Source organism: Myxine glutinosa, chromosome 5 (assembly GCF_964187855.1).
Source record: "Myxine glutinosa chromosome 5, kmMyxGlut1.1, whole genome shotgun sequence".
NCBI classification, from domain to species: Eukaryota; Metazoa; Chordata; class Myxini; order Myxiniformes; family Myxinidae; genus Myxine; species Myxine glutinosa.
This window is the reverse complement of record NC_136265.1, coordinates 18,365,099-18,384,469: the sequence shown is the minus strand read 5'-3', so window position 1 is coordinate 18,384,469 and position 19,371 is coordinate 18,365,099.

Genomic DNA, 19,371 nt, shown 5'->3' with positions numbered 1-19,371 from the left:
AATTATACAATGACTTAATTAACTGGAATGGTACTACGTGAAGTGCATCCCTCCGCCAGGCTCAACAGTTTACGTTTTGTATCCCACGGACAGGCCAGATCTGGATCTGGACCTCCAAAATCGAATCGGCTTGTTTTTGTCACCTAACCAACTCATTCACAAAGTTTTGTCAAAATCCACCCACAACTTTGAGATATCATGCTGTGTATTGTTTTTGGCCCCATCTCTCAATGGTGAAGAATCACTTAGAAATTCTAGTATCTTAATCTGGATCTTCACTAAAATTGAATCAATTCGTACTTGTCACACACTCAACCTGTCTACCAAGTTTCGTCCGAATCTGTCCATAACTTTTTGAGATATCCCGCTCACAGACAGACAGACAGACACCAAACAAACGGATAAAAGCATAACCTCCGTCCACCTTCGTTGGCAAAGGTAAACATAGTCAGAGCACGAGGGAATAATAAGGATGAAAAATAAATCCAGAATATATAGTCTTCTTGAGTGTGTCCGAGCAAGCGGAGGTGACTTTTGAGCCCACCCCTACCCCTCTCCCATGCCCTCATCCACATTAGTCTGATTGTGTCTCTAGTATGAAACGTGTGAAGAATCATACTACTACAAACATAGTCCTCACACGTACGCCCAACAAGGCGACGTAGATGAGAGATATTAAATAAAGTGGATGAATAAACAGGAAAGATGTGCAGAGCACGGTACTTGCAAAATGTACTCCCCCCCCCCTGACCCCCCCTCCCTCCAAAAAAAGTTGCCATGGATACATCAAATTGTCCATTTCATTAAGATTAAAATTAACGATCTTAATCAAAGCTCGTTTCAATCGAATGTAAATTGATTATTTTTCAGATTAAAATGGATGATTTTAGAAGTTTGACCTTAGTTGACCCTTGACCTTTTGACCTAAAAAAACATTTGGTTTCCCAATTCAGTGAGGCACTCTGCAGTTGCTGTTTAATTTCCAAATCAATAGGATGAAAATGGACAATTTTTCTGATTAAAATTGATGATTTTAGAAGTTTGACCTTGATTTGACCTGCGACCATAAAATATTTGGTTTCCCAAATTGCTGTTTAATTTTCAAGGCAATCAGATGAAAATTGATGATTTTAGAAATTTGACCTTGAGTTGACCTTTGACCTTTCGACCTCAAATAGTTGGTTTCCCAATTTAGTGACTTGATATGCAAATATGCTGTTCAACTTGATATGCTGTTCAACTTTCAAGTGAATCAGATGGAAAATCCCAATGTTAGAAGTTTGACCTCAAGATGACCTTTGACTTCAAAAACAACAGGCTTCTTCATAATGACCAACGTCCAACTCTACCATTTGGTGAAGTTTCATGACGATCGGTTTAAAATTGTGACCTGTAGACGATCGACAGACAAACAGACAGTATAACGCACACGACCGACCAATATGCTTGAAAAATCTTCGATTTTGAAAGTAAGAAAAACGTACTGGCGAAAACGGACCTGATTGGAAACACCCTGAACCTCAAAGTGTTAATAATTGTCCCCGGTCGCACCGCGGAGCGAAAGGGGGACTATGGTTTTCCCCTCCGCCCGTGTGTGCGTCCGTCCGTCTGTCCGTGCGTGCGTGCGTCCGTCCATGCGTGCGTCCGTCCATGTGTGCGTGCGTCCGTCCGTGCGTGAGGGCGTGCGTGCGTGCGTCCGTCCGTGCGTGAGGGCGTGCGTACGTGTGTGCGTGCGTGAGTAAGCGAAGGCCCGAATTATAATTTGGTGTGTGGGTGCAACCCACGTCAAAATCCAAGATGGCCGCCGCCATGTATGTCTGAACCTTGTGAGCAGAATATCTTGAAAAATAAGCGAAGTACCAACTTCTAATCTGGCGTGTGGGTGTATCTACGCATAAAGAAGAACGCTATTGAAAATTGGGTCGCCACGTTGAAATCCAAGATGGCTGCCACCATATATATATCTAAACCTTGTGAGCGAAATATCTTGAAAAATAAACGAACTACTAACTTCTAATCTGGTGTGTGGGTGTATCTAGGCATAAGGAAGAAGTTATGCACAGTTAGATATTTAACATCCACCAGCTAATGCGAACAGACAGATCTTCCAGCCTAACGTCTGCCTGAGGCACGTGGTATAACACAGGGGAAAGTGGACAATTACAACAACATCAGGGACTTAATAGAAGGATACCTGGAGGAATGTGTGAGGGGCATAAGGACATGGGTCGGGGAGTTGAGGGGGCAAGGAGCAATTGGTTGGTAAATAATGTACGAGTACAGATCCAAAGTTTGGGGGTTATCCCTCCTTCCCCCTCCCCCCACTCCATCCCCAACCCTTGAGAACCCCCGTGATCCGAAATCGCAAGATTGAAGCCCGTGCGATTGTGTGGGATACTACCTTGCATTCACCTGCCAAGTTTCAGACCAATTAGCCGCGTGATAAGGTAGGAGTAGCAAAAAATAGCAAAACGTTAACAGACGGACAGACATCCGGACACCACGACCCATTTTATGTCATCTCTTCGAGAATTGAGGTGAGATGACGTAGAAATTAATAAATAAATACCGAAAATGTGGGTGAGGGAGATGGGAGAAAACACATAAACCTGGAAAGAAATGGGGTGGCTTGGGGCAGGTTCATTAATCGTGCCGTGGATGAAGGCCTTTGTATGTTGTTAGAAGTTCTGACTTGTGAAGGAAACACTTGACATGACGGAGGATGCCCAGTGGCGGCTGAATATGGTAGATAACTCCGATATGTGTTTTGTGCCGAAGAAGGATCATGGCTGATGTTGAGGCCCAAAAGCTTGAGGGACTCAACGTCTTCAAGCGGTCTGTCAAAGAAGTAGTTGGAAGAGTTTTCCAAATGGCCCTTTTGGGAAGACAGAATGTGAGATTTGTTGGACTTGACAGACATATTCCAAGTCTTTGACCAGCTCTTGATTCTATTTAGACCTACAGAGGGAAGAGGCTGCTGCTTACCTATCTGAAAGATAAGGGAAAGTTCGGCCATTGGTGCACTCGGTCAGGAAATAGATAAGGAGGGTTTTCAAAGAATCCGAAATGTTGTTGATGAATACGAAGGGAACTGGGCCAAAGACACTACCTTGAGGCACTCCATCCTTGGTAGGGAGGGATGAGAGGGTCCTCTTTGGAGCCACGGGCTGACTACTCGAGTGGAGGAAACATTAGCGACGAGAGGATGTGGCCTTGGAGGGATGCCATACAAGGAGTGTTTGAAGAGCAATGAGGTGTGCCACCAAATTGGTGGTCGCATATCAGGACATCAGAGAAAATGAAGGATTTTAAGTCACCTGCAACAATGGATTCCATCACTTTGCTCATGATTGGAAGTAAGACAAATCTCACACTCTCACTATGTCTCTCCCAAAAGACCGACTGGACAACCCTCCAATCTACTTTCTCAACAATCCTCTTCAATAAGTTCTGTCACTCAAGCTTTTGGGTCTCACTATCTGCCATGATCTTTCTTGGGAAAACCACATTTCCAAGCTGGGTCCTTCCTGTCGTGCGAGGTCCTTCCTTGGCACACCTGAGCTCCTCACCACATACAAGGCTTTCATCCGCAGCTCAATGGAATACTGCTCTCCCCTCCGGGCCAGTGCTCCTCCCTCTCACCTAGCTCGGCTTCACGCGGTTGAAACCAAAGCTTTCAGAATCATTGGAATCTCCCACGATGAAGCTAACTCCGAGGGCCTTTCACTCACTAACCGCAGGCAGGTTGGTGGTCTTTCTGTCTTCAACCAACACCACTCCGGCCTTGCCCCCCCAGCTCTCTCTGGGCTCTGTCCCCGAAATACTCCGACAGGTCGCACAAGATCTGCCAGCAACCCTCTTCTGGCGAAACTGCCAAAATCAACACTCTCTGCTCACCTTCACTCCTTCATTCCTCTTTTCTCCCACCTCTGGAACAAACTCCGTCACTCTCTTCAATTCCACTCCTCCATCCAGGTCTTCAAAACACCTGTTCACCACCTGTTTGAAATACCAACTTTTGTCCTGGATGTCCTTGGTGTCCTTGTGTTTTATACTTCTCCCTCCCCTCCGCCCCCCTTCCCACGCCTCCTCCCCCCAAGCCCTCTCCCTCCCACACATCTCCCTGCTCTCAAATGTTGTGTGTGTGTGCTTCCCCTTCTCTCCCCATCTTGTCTTCCGCTCCCTCTTTTTCTATATTTTGTTTGTCTGGTTGATTTGTTTGTGAAGTAAATGTTAGCTCTTTCACGAGCCTCGATTCAGTATACAAAAAAAACAAAAAACTGTTATCTTCCCCCATCCAAAACCTTGATCTTTTCTACCCCCGTTAATTCACCCCAGATCCAATTTTTTGAAATACCAACTTCTTTCCTGGAAGTCCTTGCAGTTTCCATGTGTTTTTTTGTTTTTTTTTTACCTCTCCCACCTCTGCTATATATATATATATATATATAATTATTATAATTATATTATTTTACCGATAATGGTGTCAGTGGTTGTATTGCAATCACAATGTACGACATGGACATACTAATAATATATCCGTGGACTAACTGGATTTCATGGACCTTCGTGAAGAATGTACAAATAAACAGTTCTACCCCCCCCCCCCCACCCCCCCTTGTGCTCCGACGAAGGGCTAATGCCCGAAACGTCAGCCTCTCCTTACTTCCCATCGAGGACAGCATACCTCGATCAACCTCATGTTCATTTCATCCGACAGTATATGAGGATATGAACCCAGGATTCTCGCAACATGAGATATGTGCAGATCCTCAGATAAGAAGTATCGAAAATGAAATTTATAAACAATTTGCAAAGCAATAATTCTGAACCTGCAAAAGCGAACAAGCGTTTGAATAACACGTCATAATCCACACGCAGGTCGTGCCATGATAAGTCTGCACGTAGGTTACATCGAAGCATGCACGGCTCCGCTCACGGCCCCGCTCACGGCCCCGCTCAATGAGTGCAACGTGTTCGCAATCGGTGCAGGTCTCGGTACAGTTTTCACGTGGACGGACAATTTTTACCTGTTCTGTTCGAAATCGGATCACGTTATCAGCAAACTTTTACCATCAATAACCCGCATGTGTAGCCAGGTGTATGACATGGAAGGCTGCATATTTCAAAGGGCGGGCCAGTAGAAGAGCCAATTACCTCGTTTTTTAAACAATATTGATTAATGAAAACATATAAATATGATACATTGGACTCCTATGTGGTACAAATCTCCTGCTCTAATCCATCCATCCATTAAGCTTACAGAACAGAACTTACCTAGGAATACACAATGCACGGCATTTAAAAATGTCACCTAAATACCTGTGCACCTTGATATAAGGTCCAGGATATGCAGGAGCGCCGGTGGCCAATTTCCCCGCGGGTTATACAAGGGATAGTCGCTCCCACGTGCACCTGTCCCACCGTGCAAGGTGCGCCGTGTAATTAAGCCTGCTCGTGCTGTGCCTTTCTTAACGGGACGATTACCTGCTCTCAAAGCTATTTTAGTTGTGACGTTGCATGAGCATAGGCACAGTCGTCCCAGTTCAAAAAAAGAACGGCGAAGACGCACCAAGTTATCATCCAGAGCGTGCGCACCTGTAGGCAGGTCGCCTGGCCTGGCACGGCTCAAGCTCGAATACGACGGACAAGGTGAACACGAGAGCGCACGAGCTCCACAGGTGGTCCGACACAAGAACACGACGCAAGTTACTTACTGCAGGTCGTCGCCCAACAAGTGCAAGGATATGGGTTACACACCAGCTGGAGGCACCAAACGCGCGGTCTGCTCGTCTGGTGGAGGCAGAAGAACACCACCGGAGCCAGGCTCGGGTAGGGCAGGTCAGCGTTATCCTCGCGGTCTCCTTTCGCTGCATCCCCGGCCTCCTCGGGCCGGTCTGCACTCAGGTGCCGCTCCCCAAAGGTCGCCCCGTCGGCCATGCCTCGGCGCGGTCGTCGAACGCGCACATATGATGCGTGCGCGGACGTGTGTGCGAGAGCATGGGAACCTAGAGCTGGCACGGATGTGGATATAGGTAAGGCGAAAGAGACGTGGTAATGAGGGAGGAGGTGCGGTGAGCGCACTGTGGTGGAGGTGGGGGCGACGCGGAGAGGGAATGGGTGGGGGGTCGGGAGGATCCAGAGGAGCAAGGGAGGGGGGGGGGCGGGGGAAGCTGTGTTTGGAGGAGGAAGTGGTGCTGTGTATCGAGGTGTACCATGGGATGTAAGGTGGGAGGCAGCCAGGTTATACATACGGGGTATTATATATATATATATATATATATATATATATATATATATATATATATATATATATATATATATATATATATATATATATATATATATATATACATACATATATATGACGGCATGCTCCGTATATATATATATATATATATATATATATATATATATATATATATATATACATACACACACACATCAGGTTGGATTTGGCAGTTTTTAGTTGTTTTTTTTATTTATCCAGGTGTTGTGACCGCCACGTATACATATGTATTCCTCCCGAAAGATTTTCTGCAGTTTCTTCAATATAAGCTGATGAAGTCTGTAATAGGTATGTCCATTTTATACGGAGCATGCCGTCCTCTTTTCCCGCCTTTTGTTGCCATCAATATCCACGGTGACGACACGACCTACACGTGCAACCGTCGTTTCCATAAAACCTCTATCTTGTCCCGTCAACCCTTTAAAACGCCAACAGGTGATCGCGCAAGTTTCCATTTGAGATATTTTTTTCACAGTCGTTCCGCACGTACCTGCACACGGCGTGTTGGGATCACGTGACCGGGAGGGTATCTCGGGTAGGGAGCCAGACTCTGAAGCACCACTTGATACGTCGCGCTCCGAGGTGGTTCGGTTTGCGCACGAGGCTGTGCGTGAGGCACCTCAGCGAGGCTACCTCTCCCCTCACCTCTCTCTCAACACCTTTAATACAACTTACATCTCTCCAGCTACACCCCATTTCACCCCACCACTTCCCCTCTCCCCTTTACCACTACAGGTACTTTAGTCTTCCCACCTACACCTCGTCCTCCCCGATTATTTACCTCACCCAATCCCCCATCACGTACCTACCCACCTCTGCTCTCTTCTGTCACTATTTGCATCTCTCCCCTTTACTGGTGCTTAAATCTCCCGAACGACCTCTCTACAGCCCTACTACCTTATCCCTATCCGCAGCTCCCTTCATTTACTCCAACTTACATCTCCCAAACTCCCAGCCATTCCTCCACCACATTCCACTTCCAACCTCCCAACCTTCCCCACTGCTATTTTTCGATCCCACCTCAGTCCGACCCTTATCCCACCTCCGTCCGACCCTTATCCCATTTACTCCCCTTTCCTTACACGAGGCGTTGGTGTGGAATCGATTGGGGATTTAGTGGGAAAAACCAAACACACCGAGCAGCAATCGCGAACTCACCAACACGCTCGCGATGCGTCCAAATCCCCGATGGTATCGGAGGCTGTTTCGGACCACCATTGCCTCGGACCACCATTGCCTCGGACCACCATTGCCTCGGACCACCATTGGCGGCCACCTACGAGATCAACGGGGTGACGATGCTGAGCTACCGGAGCTCACAACACAAATTCCATTTAGAGTTCGGATTCCGATCAGGTGCACAATCCCTGCAACCTGGCTCTTGTTGAAATGCTGAAGGGTTTCTCAACCGAACCTTTCAAGACTCGTTTAAAATGTCATCACGAATAGGTAAGGGAATTACCAGGTCACGTTTACTGCATACCGCATGCACCTGACAACCAATCATGTTAGCTGGAGAATCCAGTCCAAGTTATTGTGGTTAACCCTAACCCTGTGGGAAAAATCGGACACGTATTGGACACCCTTACCCCACTATGAATTGGACACCCTTACCCCACTATGAAGTGGACACCTTGAATTGGACACCCTTACCCCACTATCAATTGGACACCCTCACCCCACTATGAATTGGACACCCTTACCCCACTATGAATTGGACACCCTTACCCCACTATGAATTGGACACCTTTACCCCACTATGAATTGGACACCCTTACCCCACTATGAATTGGACACCCTTACCCCACTATGAATTGGACACCCTTACCCCACTATGAATTGGACACCCTCACCCCACTATGAATTGGACACCCTTACCCCACTATGAATTGGACACCCTTACCCCACTATGAATTGGACACCCTTACCCCACTATGAATTGGACACCCTTACCCCACTATGAATTGGACACCTTTACCCCACTATGAATTGGACACCCTTACCCCACTATGAATTGGACACCCTCACCCCACTATGAATTGGACACCCTTACCCCATTATGAATTGGACACCTTTACCCCACTATGAATTGGACACCCTTACCCCACTATGAATTGGACACCCTTACCCCACTATGAATTTGACACCCTTACCCCACGATGAATTGGACACCCTTATCCCACTATGAATTGGACACCATTACCCCACTTTGAATTGGACACCCTTACCCCACTTTGAATTGGACACCCTTACCCCACTCTGAATTGGACACCCTTACCCCACTATGAAGTGGACACCCTTACCCCACTATGAATTGGACACCCTTACCCCAATATGAATTGGACACCCTTACCCCAATATGAATTGGACACCCTTTCCCCAATATGAATTGGACACCCTTACCCCACTATGAAGTGGACACCCTTAATTGGACACCCTTACCCCACTATGAATTGGACACCCTTACCCCACTATGAATTGGACACCCTTACCCCACTATGAACTGGACACCCTTACCCCACTATGAATTGGACGCCCTTACCGGACTATGAATTGGATGCCCTTACCCCACTATGAATTGGACACCCTTACCCCACTATGAATTGGACACCCTTACCCCACTATGAATTTGGATACCCTTACCCCACTATGAATTGGACACCATTACCCTACTATGAATTGGACACCCTTACCCCACTATGAATTGGACACCCTTACCCTACTATGAATTGGACACCCTTACCCCACTATGAATTGGATACACTTACCCCAATATGAATTGGACACCCTTACCCCAATATGAATTGGACACCCTTACCCCAATATGAATTTTACACCCTGAGCCCACTATGAATTGGACACCCTTACCCCACTATGAATTGGACACCCTTACCCCAATATGAATTGGACACCCTCACCCCACTATGAAGTGGACACCCTTAATTGGACACCCTTACCCCACTATGAATTGGACACCCTTACCCCACTATGAATTGGACACCCTTACCCCACTATGAATTGGACACCCTTACCCCACTATGAATTGGACACCCTTACCCCACTATGAATTGGACACCCTTACCCCACTATGAATTGGACACCCTTACCCCACTATGAATTTGGATACCCTTACCCCACTATGAATTGGACACCCTTACCCCACTATGAATTGGACACCCTTACCCCACTATGAATTGGACACCCTTACCCTACTATGAATTGGACACCCTTACCCCACTATGAATTGGATACACTTACCCCAATATGAATTGGACACCCTTACCCCAATATGAATTGGACACCCTTACCCCAATATGAATTGTACACCCTTAGCCCACTATGAATTGGACACCCTTACCCCACTATGAATTGGACACCCTTACCCCACTATGAATTTGGATACCCTTACCCCACTATGAATTGGACACCATTACCCCACTATGAATTGGACACCCTTACCCCACTATGAATTGGACACCCTTACCCCACTATGAATTGGACACCCTTACCCGCCTATGAATTGGACACGCTTACCCCACTATGAATTGGACACCCTTACCCCAATATGAATTGGACACCCTTACCCCACTATGAATTGGACACCCTTACCCAACTATGAATTGGACACCCTTACCCCAATATGAATTGGACACCCTTACCCCAATATGAATTGGACACCCTTACCCCAATATGAATTGGACACCCTTACCCCACTATGAATTGGACACCCTTACCCCACTATGAATTGGACACCCTTACCCCAATATGAATTGGACACCCTTACCCCAATATGAATTGGGCACCCTTACCCCAATATGAATTGGACACCCTTACCCCACTATGAATTGGACACCCTTACCCCACTATGAATTGGACACCCTTACCCCACTATGAATTGGACACCCTTACCCCACTATGAATTGGACACCCTTACCCCACTATGAATTGGACACCCTTACCCCAATATGAATTGGACACCCTTACCCCACTATGAAGTGGACACCCTTAATTGGACACCCTTACCCCACTATGAATTGGACACCCTTACCCCACTATGAATTGGACACCCTTACCCCACTATGAATTGGACACCCTTACCCGACTATGAAAGCTTTCCTGCAAATTGCCAAGGCCTAGAAACTTAATACAGTGAACTCCAATTGCTCCAGGGGACACAGTCATCCATCCTATTTATCCAAAGGAGCAGCATCTCCCATCCCCTGAATTTGAACGTTTAAACTTTAGGCCTTGCGCCCGGAACTTCAATCAATGGCCTCCTGGGATCTAATGGGGGCAACGAGCGTTCGCCAATTAGTTGAGGTGGAAGTGAAGATGCTTTTAATGGACGCCATGTTTTTATTCAGGTTCCGGGGCAGGCAATGTAGCATCGCCCTGTCATGCTGATGAAGAGGATGAGTGTAAATGAAATGAAACATCAGGTTCATTAAAGTCTGTGTTACATCTACACCAAATTAATTCAATCTAACAGTTTATCAACTCGAATTCACCGGTGGAGGGGGACTGCGAGCGGGGGTGCAGGAATGGGGATCATAGCATTGGGCGGAACACAGACTTCCCCTTTTGGTGTTTTCCACACAAACATATAAAACGACACAAATACATATTATTATCATTTAAATCCTCAAAACTACTTCTGTTCCAAAAGGGGTGTAAAGGTCTAAACTAAAGGGTCAATGGTCCAAGGGGTATATAATGGTCTTAAAGGGTCTAAGACTTGGACTCGAAGTGGTCCAAGGGGTATTTTCCAGTCGTAGTTAGGATCTAAAGTGGTCCAAGCGGTCTAAAGGGTGTAAATGTCTTCAAGAGTCGAAACCTTAAGGGTCTTAACAAGTCTAAAATCGTCGAAGAAGGTCTAAAGAGTTTGTTGCAACAGTAGTTACAGGGTGTTATAGGTCTTAGGGGTCTCAAGGGTCCAACGTGGTCTGTAGGATCTTAGGGATTTTAAGAGTCTTTGGGGTCTTATGGTACTAAAGAGTCTAATGTGGTCCATATTGTCTCAGAGTTCTAACAACATCATGGCGGGTCTAAAGGGTCTTGGTGTTCTTTAGGGTCTTGGTAGTTTTAGGGGTCAAGTGTTATAGGGGTCTCACTGGGTCTGTTGGGTCTTAACGTTCTTCGGAGTCTCTCTAAAGGTTCTAAAATGTCTTAGGGATCTTCAGGGTCTAGGCGGCCTAAAAGGTGTAAAGCGGTCCTCTAATGAGAAGGCCGAATGCCTCAATTTTGTGTTTGCATCAAAATCTTGTACCCCGAACACCTCTGTCTCTGTACCCAACTGCTCCTGGATTCTGCCTTTTGGACTCGGGAAAGTGGAAAGGTTTCTGGCAGGCCTCGCCTCTGATTTCTGCAACTGGGCCGGACGGCATCAGCTCACGTGTCATAAAAACCCGCTCTGCTGCTCTTCCACTTCCTCTCTTTTTTTTTTCTTTTTTTTCTTTTTTCTATACTGAATCGAGGCTCGTGAAAGAGCTGACAACCACGAGGGAAAGACAGCACAGGGGGACCACGAGGGAAAGACAGCACAGGGGGACCACGAGGGAAAGACAGCACAGGGGGACCATGAGGGAAAGACAGTACAGGGGGACCGCGAGGAAAAGACAGTACATGGGGACCGCGAGGGAAAGACAGTACATGGGGACCGCGAGGGAAAGACAGCACATGGGGACCGCGAGGGAAAGACAGCACATGGGGACCGCGAGGGAAAGACAGCACATGGGGACCGCGAGGGAAAGACAGCACATGGGGACCACGAGGGAAAGACAGCACATGGGGACCACGAGGGAAAGACAGCACATGGGGACCGCGAGGGAAAGACAGCACATGGGGACCGCGAGAGAAAGACAGTACATGGGGACCACGAGGGAAAGACAGCACATGGGGACCGCGAGGGAAAGACAGCACATGGGGACCGCGAGGGAAAGACAGCACATGGGGACCACGAGGGAAAAACAGTACAGGGGGACCACGAGGGAAAGACAGCACATGGGGACCGTGAGGGAAAGACAGCACATGGGGACCACGAGGGAAAGGCAGCACATGGGCACCACGAGGGAAAGACAGCACATGGGGACTGCGAGGGAAAGACGGCACAGGGGGACCACGAGGGAAAGACAGCACATGGGGACCGCGAGGGAAAGACAGCACATGGGGACCGCGAGGGAAAGACAGCACATGGGCACCACGAGGGAAAGACAGCACATGGGGACCACGAGGGAAAGACAGCACAGGGGGACCACGAGGGAAAGACAGCACATGGGGACCGCGAGGGAAAGACAGCACATGGGGACCACGAGGGAAAGACAGCACAGGGGGACCACGAGGGAAACCACCGCAGCTTGAACTTTTATACAAGGTACCCGTCTTGCTGCTTATTTATTTTATACAAGGTACCCCTCTTGCTGTTCATTTATTTTATACAAGGTACCCCTCTTGCTGTTCATTCATTTTATACAAGGCACTCTCTGCCCTTTTCACCCTGTCATTTACCACAGGTCATCTTCCTTCTGCTTGGAAATCGGCCAACATTGCAGCATTCCATATAAAGGTACAAAAACTGATCCCCCTAAACTGCAGACCAATTAGCTTACTTCCAATCATCAGCAAGGTCATGGAATCCATCATCGTAGTTGACGTAAAATCATACCTTTTCTCCAACAACCTCATCTCAGATCATCAATTCAGATTCAGACCTGGTCACTCGACCTTGGACCTGCTGTTTCTACTCTTCCCAACAATGGTCTCCCTGGTCTCATATTTGATATTGAGGGCCGTCTCTGTCGATCGTATCTCATGCTTTCGATACAGTCTGGCATCCTGCCTTGCTCTCCAAACTATCTGCCTATGGAATCCAAGGCCAACTCCACTCTTGGGTTGCTGACTTCCTCCACTCACGTAGCCAATGTGTGGCTCTCAACGGAACCCTTTCTTCTCCTCTCCCTGTCAAGGCTGGAGTATCCCCAACGTATTGTTCTCAGTCCCATCTTATTCCTAATCTTCATCAATGATCACTCGGACTCCCTGGGAAATCCTCGATCTCTTTGCCGATGACCACTCTCTGCCGTTGCATCCCTCATCCTTCTGACAGACAGCAGCCTCTTCCCCATCTTTAGACCTTCACAAAATCACAAACTGGTGAAACACTTGGAATATGTATTTCAAGCCTGAGAAATCCCACACACACTCTCTCTCCGAAAGGACCTTTCCACAAACCCTCCCATCTGCTTTCTCAACAACCCTCTCAAAGAGGTTGTCATTCAAACTCTTGTCTCAGTATCAGCCATGATCCCTCTTCGGCAAGTCACATTTCAAAAAGTTGGCCTGCAAAGCTAGACGTCGACTGGGCAACCTCCATCATACAAAGTCCTTCCTTGGCACACATGAGCTCATATCCTCCTACAAGGCTTTCGTCCGCAGCTTGATGGAGTATTGCTCTCCCCTCTGGGTTGGTGCTCCTGCCTCACACCTAGCTCAGCTCAATGCCGTGGAAGCCAAAACCTTCAAGATTATTCGAATCGCCTGTGATGAAGCGGAGCCGATGGGCCTATCACTTCGTTATCGCAGACAGGTCAGCCTCATTTTCTTCTGCCTCATTTCTGATCTTGCAACCTCTGCCCTCTCCATGACCTGTCCCCCAGATATCTGCAGAATGCACACGGTCCGCGAGCAACCTCCACCTGCAACTGCCTAAATCCAGAACCACTGCTCACCTCCACACATTTATTCCTCTTTTTCCCGCCTGTGGAACCGCCTTCCACACACTCTTTGATCTCATTCTTCCCTCCCAGTCTTCAAGACAGCTGTTCACCACCATCTCAAGTCATATCCCATCTAAAGCCATGACCTTTTCTACACCTGTTAAGCCACCTTGACATCTCCCAAAACTTTGTTTACATATCCATCATCTCCACCCCTTGCTTTCTCCCCTAACACTCATCATTACCTGCATCCCCTGGTTGCCTGTCGCCGGCTACCTTCTCCCTCTGCCCTGCTGTTGGTGTTTCCCCTTTCTCCTGCTGTTCCATTCGTTAGGTTGTGTCCTGATCTGTTCTGTGCCCGAGCTCTTCCACGAGCCTAGACCTTGTATAAAAATATAAATGAGTGGTGTTGGGACGTATCATTTCCTGTTTGGAGAAGCTCGCAGAGACAGTAGATAAAATACACACACGGACCCGAACTTAAACCCAATCGACTGTTTCTCCTGCCACTACCTTTCCAGAGACCATTTCATGCAGTGACTACTCTTTAAGTGAAACATGTTTACCTGATTACTGTTTTTACTCTTCTCTTCTTCACTCTCAGGTTGTGGCCTCTGGTCCTATCAGTGTTTATTCTGCTGAAGAACTACTTATATTCGGTACTGAAGAACTATATTTTGTCTATACCCTTCATTATCAACATCTCCATCAGATCCTCTAGTAATCACCTCCTTTGTAATGAATAGAGCCCTGTCCCCTTCATCTGCTTCTCATAGCTTAGTCTAGCTAGGCCCGGAGTGAATCTAGTAGCCGTACGCTGAACCCTCGTTATAGTAACTATCTAAGTCTTCAGATTTGGTGACCAAAATTGTAAACGTTTGGACAACAAGCAGGTCATCCATATATATATTGTCATGTCCCTGGGGTTAAAGATCCCAAGAGGACGAATGACCGAAACGAGCTTTAACTCCGAGGCGTATTTCGAACCTTGGCGGGATTGTTTTCGCGCGCGCTGGAAGGTTCGAGGCCTTATCTGATCGGAAACACACGGGGTTATTCCGAACCCACAAAACAAAGAAATGAACCAGGACAGAAAGTAAACTTCAACAAATATAAATTTATTTACAGTAATGTAAAAGACAACGAAAGGTGAGGTAAACTAAAATTCCTAAATGAGGGATTCTCCACTCAGACTCGTATACAAACAGGGGGAAAGATATAATGAAAATAAAATGGTGTTTATAGTGCCCGCACTTAGCGTTGTTCAAAAGAGGGCGTCAAATGAAGCCGGCAGCACAAAGTGGCCTGCAGCAGCACGCTGGAAAATCGCCAGATGGCGCGAAGCTCCTCTTCGAGTCTCCACGAACACGAGGTGATTTTGTGTAGCCGGCCCCCTTTCGCTTTTGTATCCCTCCGACTGACGCGCCAAGAGTTCCTCAAACTGCCGCCGTATTCCTCCTCCTCACAGGCACACACACGACCAAAACTGCACCAGCCCGACCCTCGCCCGCCTTCCACCAAGGCACCGAGACAAAGAGATTGACTGGACGGCTTCTTCTTCCTCCGTTACTATACAAGGCTTCATGAAAGGACGCAGCACAACCACAGCTCTTTGCCAGTGCGACCAAGACAAAACGAGAGGAAGATAGAGAGATGCGGCTGCCCGCAACCAAACTCAGGACAAGAGAGACCAAGATGGCCAGACCGCGTGTCATTGTACATGAGGTGATTATAGAGCAGAAAAAGCTTTCCTCCAGCTCTCGAATGTTCGACGATGATGTCACACTCTGTCCAATCACCAAGCACTACTCAATCACTCCATCACGCCTCCACCAACCACATAGGCCGGGGTGCGGCCTCTTCGCTTCGAGTCGTCGGGGGAGGTGGAGGTGGAGGTGGAGGTGAAGGTGAAGGTGGAGGTGGAGGTGGAGTCTAGTCCTTTGGGAATGTTTGGCTGGGCGGAGTTCCTTTGCAGATCGGCGCGTCCGGTCATCCTGTCAGCGATTAGGGTTGTTGTAATGGCAGCCCTTTTTGATGCAATAACAACAAAGGGAAAAATCAAAAGGCAATTACACACTGGGGTTTATCTTTAAGCCCTACCTAAATAGCATAGCCCCACCCCTCATATGGAGACACATAAACGACCTTATTCTATACAGATTCCCTACTTGGTTACATCGAGGTGAGCTTCTTCTTCGCGTCACACGGTCCATAATAAAACTTACACATTCTGAACTTTCCTGTGAGATTCATCATCTACCCCATGTATATCCACCTTACTGCTTGGCCCTCTTTGACAAACAACACCTCTCTCCCATCAGCCTCCTTCTCCACTAACTTATTTCTCAATCTCATCACCTCTTGCTGCGCCATCTCCACGACAACCGCCAGCACTTGATTGTGCCACCTCGTTTCCACACCTGCACACCAAGAGCATCTCTCCTCCCACAACAGCCCCCGCTACCTCAAGTTTTCTGGCGATGGAAGCACATCATACTTTGCCCGCAACAGTAAATTCAACAATATTGGCTCCATCCTCCAAATCTCTTGCCACTTCAATGGTCTCAACCTGCATACCTTCCAACAGCGTCCAAGCATCTTGTACCTGTCCGACTGCTTTCACATATCTCCCCTCCTCTTCCTTTCTTCTCACCTCCCTCTCAACCATCTTCCTCCTCTCTTTCACACATGCCTTTTCCCGCCACTCATGCTCCATCCACCCCAAGCCATGCTTTCCGTGCTGTACCATCCCCACGACCTCCTCCTGTTGTAACCGCTCCTCCATCTCGTCCACCTCTGCTCTTGCATTCCACTTCAACTTTCCTTCTCTAGGAGAGCATTCTTCACCAACGGATCACGCGAATCGCACACCATCATGGACTCCCACACCCTCACCACCTTAAACTCATCGGTTAATGATGTCAAGGGAAACTGGAGTTTTCCACCCTGACCATAAGAGGCAATGTTCGTCAAACAACGTGGCACTCCCAACCACCTCCTCACAAACCCGCTCACCACAACCTCCATCCTCTCCACATGCCCAATCACAATATTGAAGGAGCTGGGGCTCCCACGTCGATCAGAAGAATGGACGCGACAAAAAGCTGGAATTCATCTGAGTTGCTTTATTGAAATCAAACACTCAGGCACTCTGAAAAACCGTTTATCTGTCAGCAATATATATCTATTCCGCCAGGGGGTTTGCCCAGGCCCGGCGCCAGGGGGCGTGGCCCAGCGTCCTGGCTGCGGCCTGGCAAGTTGAGGGCGAGCCTGCCCGGGCATGCCCGGGCATGCCCGGGCGTCCCGACTGAGGCCTGGCAAGTTGAGCGCGGGCCTGCCCGGGCGTCCTGGACGAGCCCGGCATGGTGATCGCTCCGCGTCCTTGATAGGTGCAAGGCGATTGTGAAAACTCAGCGGCAGCCGCTACACACGTCCCCCCAGAATCGACTTGCACCGGCAGGGTCAATTTGAGGGGGGTCCTGACGACCCGGCCGAAGCGACCCCTGGCGGGTCGTGGGAGGGAGTCCGGTGAGGTGGTGGGCGGTCGAGTGGGGGGCACCGTGGACGGGGGGCGGCCTCGCCGCGGCGGAAGGGCCACCCGTGGTGGGTGGTCGACGTCCACGTGCGCCGGCTTGAGGCGGTCCACAGCAATCCGGTCCGACCTGCCGCCGATGTCGATGACGAACGACTTGTCGTCCCGTCGCAGCACCCGGAAGGGCCCGTCGTACGGCGGCTGGAGTGGCCACCGATGTGCGTCGTGACGCACAAAAACATACTCCGCTGTGCGGAGTGCTGGGGGGACGTAGGACTGGGGGTCACCGTGGTGGGATGTTGGCACGGGGGCAAACCGTCGGGCGGCCTCCTGGAGGTCCGAGCGCTGGTGAGCTGCGGACCAGGGACTGGTAGCGTCGGGCACAAATTCGCCCGGGATGCGTAGCACCTGGCCATAGACAAGCTCGGCGGTGGATGCCTGGAGGTCTTCCTTGGGGGCCGTGCGAAGGCCCAAAAGGACCCACGGCAGCCGGTCGGCCCACCCGACGTCTTGAAGGCCGGCCATGAGCGCGGCCTTCATGGAGCGGTGGAATCGCTCGCACAACCCGTTTGCTTGGGGGTGGTAGGCCGTAGTACGGTGGAGCTTGACCCCCAGGTTGCGGGCGACCGCGCCCCACAGCTCGGAGGTGAACTGTGGACCGCGGTCTGACGAGATGTCCGCCGGTGCGCCGAAGCGGGCGACCCAGGTGGCGATGAAAGCCTGCGCCACGTCGGCGGCGGTGGTGGAGACGAGGGGCACGGCCTCCGGCCACCTGGTGGTCCTGTCCACCATGGTGAGCAGGTGTGTGAACCCCCGTGACGGGGGGAGGGGGCCCACCAGATCCACGTTGACGTGGTCGAAACGTCGTTCGGGCACGGTGAAAGGTGCCAGCGGGGCCTGGGTGTGTCGGTGGACCTTGGCCCGTTGGCAGGCCGTGCAGGCGCTGGTCCAATCGCGGACGTCCCGACGAAGGCCGTGCCAGACGAAACGCGCCGACACCAGCTTCTGGGAAGCTTTCCGGCCCGGGTGGGAAAGGCCGTGGAGGGAGGCGAAGATGCGGCGTTGCCAGGCGACGGGCACGATGGGGCGAGGCTGGCCTTGGGAGACGTCGCAGAGCAGGACAGTGTCCGCGCAGGGGATGTCGGCCAGGCGGAGGCCCGTGTCCGCCGCCCGGAGGGCTTGCACCGTGGTGTCGGTGGTTTGGTCCGCCGCCATAAGCGCAAAATCCACGCCCAGGTGGACCGCGTTCGCGCTGGCCCGGGAAAGACAGTCGGCCACGGCGTTGTTTTTGCCGGCGACGTGCCGGATGTCCGTGGTAAACTCCGACACGGCGGAGAGGTGGCGCTGTTGGCGGGCCGACCATGGCTCCGTGACCTTGGCCATGGCGTAAACCAACGGCTTGTGGTCGACGAACGCCGTGAAAGGACGGCCCTCCAGGAGGTGGCGGAAATGGCGGACGGCCAGGTGTAGACCGAGGAGCTCCCGGTCAAACGTGCTGTATTTGAGCTCGTTCGGCCGGAGCTGCCGGCTGAAAAAAGCGAGTGGCTGCCAAACCCCGTTCACCCATTGCTCATGTACGGCGCCCACCGCGTAGTCGGAGGCATCCGTGGTGAGGGCGATGGGAGCGTTGAGCACCGGGTGAGCGAGCAGTGTTGCGTCGGCGAGGGCCCGCTTTGAGCCTTGGAAGGCCGCATCCATTGCTGCGGACCAGGCGATGTCGTGCTTGGCCGGCTTGCCCCGGAGGGCTTCGTAGAGGGGCCGCATGAGCTGAGCAGCGCGGGGCACGAAGCGGTGATAAAAATTCACCATTCCCAGGAATTCCTGCAGGGCCTTTATGG